Below are 5,213 nucleotides of genomic sequence, written 5' to 3'. Positions count from 1 at the left end.
TAAATGAAAAAAAAAAAATTATTATGTATACACTGTTCTGTCTGCATATACACCTGCACGGCAGAAGAAGGCACCAGATCTCATAGATGGTTGTGAGCCACCATGTAGTTGCTGCGAATTGAACTCTGGATCTCTGGAAGAACAGCCAGTGCTCTTAACCTCTGCGCCATCTCTCCAGCCCATTTATGTCACTTTTTAAACCAGTGATTCATATAATTGGAAAACTCAAAGCCCACCATTCTCTTAAAAAACTATAAAGTAAAACAAAACAAAATAAAACAACTGGGCAGTGGTGGTCCATGCTTTTAGTTCCAGTACTCAGGAGGCAGGAGGCAGAGGCAGTCAAAGGCTAGCCTAGTCTACAAAGCAAGTCCAAGACGGCAAAGGCTAAACACACACACACAAGACCTTCCCAGGCTACTCATCTGGGGTCCAAAGAACTTTCTAAGTTCCTTAGACCAAGGCATGGATAGCATTGCAAGGGATGTCTCTGCCAGATGCTGGGTTTGTACTCAAGTGATTCAAAAACAGAGAGCTAATGCCCAAGAAATGTCCAGTGAAAAACCGCCACCCTGGCAAACTCTGGGAAAACTTACTTCACCAAGATCTGGCCTTCTGGGGGTAAGATAGAAGTACTTGCTAGTTATTATAAATAGCTTCCCAAGGTACATAAGTGTCCCCCACCTGATAAAACTGCTGAAATAGTACCTTAAAAAACTCCAGGAGCCAGGCTTGGTGATGCACACTTGTAATCCCAGCACTTGGGGAGGGTGAGGCAGGAGTCTCTCTGTGAGTTCAAGGCCACCTTGGTCTACAAAGAGAATCCAGGGCAGCCAAGGCTACAGAGAAATCCTGTCTCAAAACAACAACAACAACAACAAAAATAACAACAAAAAGCCCCTCCTGGAACTATGCCCCCCTCCAAAAAAAAAAAAAAAACAGTCAAGAATATGGTGGCACATGACTTTAATCCCAGCACTTGGGAGGCAGAGTCTGGTGGATCTCTGAGTCTGAGGCCACCCTGGTCTCCACAGCAAGTTTCAGGACAGCCAGGGCTACACAGAGAAACCCTGTCTTGAACCCCCACACAAACAAACAAACAAAAATTCCTCTAGAAACTGGCCCTCTGATTTGGCCTCTCTAGCAATTGACAATGGCCTGGTTTTCATAGCCAAAATCTCTAGCTTAAGACATAGATTTAAAACCTTATCATACCCTTTTCACTAGGAGATATGAGAGAAGACATGTGACTACGGGACTGAAAGATATAGCTACCCATGTGGTTGGATGGGGCTAGGTGATCTGGTTAACTTAGATGAGCTAGTTGAGAGTCTTGAGCTTTGAAATATTAAAAGGTCTTGGTATCCTTATTTTTATGGCTGAAGGGCCACCAGGGTCCTACAATACTCCTGCATACACACAATGCACATAAACTCACACAGGTGAATACATACATATAAAAATAAATAAACATTTTCAACAATAGCAAAACATTCATTATACATATAGACCTCAGAGTTCTGGCTAGGTAAAAAGAATAAACAAGACATTAAAACTAACCAAAAACCTTTCATTAGAGCTCAGCAAAGGATGGATAGATCCTCTACTTTGCCTTGTCCTGCTCAACTCCATATAGAAAGGGATTTACCTCTATGAGATTATGTTTGGAAGACCACCCCCATGGCTTCCCAGCTCAGACACCGGCAGTTGGAAGAACTCTCTAACCGTTCATCTCTTAAGTTACGACAGATCCCCACAGTCCTCCATAAAAGCTATTCACTGGATTATCTGAGAGACACAGCTGACCTCTGAGCCCACCACCAGTTTCCCCTTGTTCGAGTCCAGTGAAACCATCGGTGTCAAGCATGTAACAAAAGGGGTGTTGGAATCAACCTGGAAATGACCCTACATGGTAATTCTTACTACTGCAATGCTGTGAAGGTAACTGGCATTACAGCATGGATCCACCACACCCAGGTGGAAAAAATGAAAACCACCACGGCTGCTGCCATATACAGTATCTGCAGACTATGGACTCATCGAAGTCCATAGTCCCCAGGCCTTTCCACTCCATGCCCCTCTACCCCTTCCTACAACTTGTATTTCGTATAAATACAGTGTTATGGTACATACCCCATAGCCCTTAGGTCTGGACCTGGGAACTAAGAAAGACAGATACAGGAAAGATACTAGATACTAAAGATACTAGCTCATGTGACTACATACCAGCAACTCATATTCATTTTGACCTTTGCTCACTGATGCCCAACTTTCTTCTTTCTCTCTTTCTTTTTCTTTCATGTGTATTGGTGCTTTTTCCTGCATGTATGTCTGTGTGCAGGTGTCAGATCTTGGGAGTTAGAGTTACAAACAATTGTGAACTGCCATGTAGGTGCTGGGAATTGAACCTGTGTCCTCTGGAAGAACAGTCAATGCTCTTAATTGCAGAGCCATCTCTCTAGTCCCAATGCCCACTTTAAATAGCTAGTTGTATCAGAGAAAGGGAAGATATGGGAATTTATCTTTGGGATAGGAATACAGAGTTTACAATTCCATGCATGCCCTGTGGCTGGGCCCCTTGATTGTCAGAAACAGTAGAGTTTCTATTGCAAAAATTCCTGAAATTTTTCTTAAAAAAAAAAAAAAAAAAAAAAAAAATAAATATATATATATATATATATATATATATATATATATATATATATATATTCTGGCCTTTGAGAAACAGAAAAAAAAAAAAACAAAAAAAACCTGGGGAAATCAAACTCTGTGCCACAGAAAGGGACCCTGGGGATAGAATTAATCAATCCTAGCTAAAAGCCAGCTTAGACAACCAGTCCCCATACTACACAGGGATAGGGACTAACCAGACTGTCAGCCCATTGACTGACAAAACTTACTGTGGGCAGCCCAAATCAATATCAGAGGACGTACAAAGGACTGGAATGCTTCCAATATCCAAAACCTTTAACCTAGGCACTCTCCCTTATCCTGATGCCTGCTATTCTGTCTTGTGGGTTAATTAATCTGGATAACAGCTATATTACCATTACCCTGAGACGACTTGGTGGGCATGTACTAATGGTTTGACCAAATGTGCCTCTTCCAATGTTTTCCAAACTAAATAGACAGGTTGATTAGGACCTATTGGTATAAAAACAAGTTAGATTCCCATGCAGAGATGATCATAAAAATTAAAAAGATTTAGATTTACTTCTCATGAGATAAAAGACTTTATGACTTTAAAAAAATAAAATATATTGTTTCTATACTAACTGATCAAGAGGAATTTTAAAACATCTTGCCATAGGAGGCTCAAAAAAAAAAAAAAAAAAAAGACAAAGATAGAAATCAGGTAATACCTCTGCTATCAGCACTGACTGGACCTGGACATGCCCCTATATCTTAATCTATATGCACAACTGTGTATCAGTTCAGTAAAATTAAGCTTTTACCTTAGGATCAACTACACTCTTTAGAACAGAATGAGTACACGAACTGACTCATTCACTAAGATCAGTGGGGAATGTAACAGGACCCCAGACCTTAGCACAACTGACTCCATGATGGGAGCATCATTCAGGCTGTAAAACTAAGCACGCAGACAACACTACCTCCAAAATGAAAAGAAAGGGCTAATCCACCAAAGTCCATAGTTCTGGGAAAGTATCTAAATGTACTAACCTTACTTTTTGGTTTCTGTAGTTTTGCTTCTGGCTAACTGTTCTTGCTAACTGAAGTATGTCAACTCAGAATGTACTTAAAAGTTGACTCTGAGAAAGGCTCAGGGCTACACTGGGATCCAGAATACCCAGTATAATCACCAACTGGCTAATAAAGACTTTCTAATGGCTTAAACCCAGGTCCAAGCAGGCTTTCAAATATCTCACAACAAAGGTCACTGATAATTCTTTAGGCTCTCGCTGGTGTATAAAACGTTCTCTGTTTTTAAACTCTGTAAGACGCAAGCAAAAGCAAAGAGAAAAATCCAAGAAATGAAGAGGTTGACTTGAGACTTAACAGGGGAAAACTTAACAGTTTAACAATGCATATGGACAGTTAATTTTCATTTAGAACACTGCGATATATATAATTTGGACTGAACTCTTGTTTATAGAAATGAAATAAGAGATAGTAAGTAGTCTACAAAGCAAGTCCAGGACAGCCAAGGCAACACAGAGAAACCCTGTCTTAAAAAGAGTAAGAGAAGGCTGGAGAGATGGCTCAGAGATTAAGAAGACTGGCTGTTCTTCCAAAGGACCCAAGTCCAATTCCCAGAAACCACATGGTGGCTCACAACCATCTATAGTGAGATCTGGTGTCTTCTTCTGGTATGTATGCACATATGCATGCAGAATACTGTATGAATAATAAAAAAATCATAAATCACTTAAAAAAGAGAGAGAGAAAGTAGATGAGAGAGGTGTTGAGAAAGATATAAATGAGATTATATTCTTGGTAGAAAAGAAAACAATATTTCAGACAAGGATTAACTTTATATACTAAAATAAGATTCTTGTCCTGAAAATGAAAGATGAGGACAAAAAAAGAAAAGAAAATCAAAGCTGTAACATTAAGCTGCAAAAGGTCTGAGTGAGTTGTACAAGATCTGTGGATAGGACTTAAGATGATGTATGTCTAATCCAGTCAAGATAACTACTTGGGGAAACTGAGTCATAGCAAAATCGAAACTTACTTAAAATTGTCTTTTTTTGTGGGGGGGGGGGTGTTCTAAAATTTAACTGTTACACAATGTAAAATTACAAAGCTTAAAAAAAAAAAAGCTAGGTGTGGTGGCTCATGCCTTTAATTCCAGCATTCAGGAGGCAGAGGCAGGGGGATCTCAAAATACCAGACCAGCCTGGTATACAGAGTGAGTTCCAGAAAAGCCAAGACTACACAGAGAAACCCTGTCTCAAAAAAAAAAAAAAACAAAAAACCAAACCAAAAAACTACAAAGCCAGTAAAGCCATCTTTTGGGGTGTTTATCAAAGCTTGGAGGTCTACACCAATGAACATAAGAGGGTCAAAAAGAACAATGAATATTTTGGCCTTTATTATCCATGGCCAGCTAGGACCCAGGGAACTCTGGGACCTCTTCTAATAAGTCCTCTCTCTCTTTCTCTTTCTTTCTCTGTCTCTCTCTTTCTTTCCTTCCTTCCTTCCTTCTTTCTTTCTTTCTTTCTTTCTTTCTTTCTTTCTTTCTTTCTTTC

This window comes from Psammomys obesus, unplaced genomic scaffold (assembly GCF_907164565.1).
Source record: "Psammomys obesus unplaced genomic scaffold, mPsaObe1.curated_primary_1811, whole genome shotgun sequence".
Taxonomy (NCBI): Eukaryota; Metazoa; Chordata; class Mammalia; order Rodentia; family Muridae; genus Psammomys; species Psammomys obesus.
Note: the sequence above shows the minus strand (reverse complement) of the source record.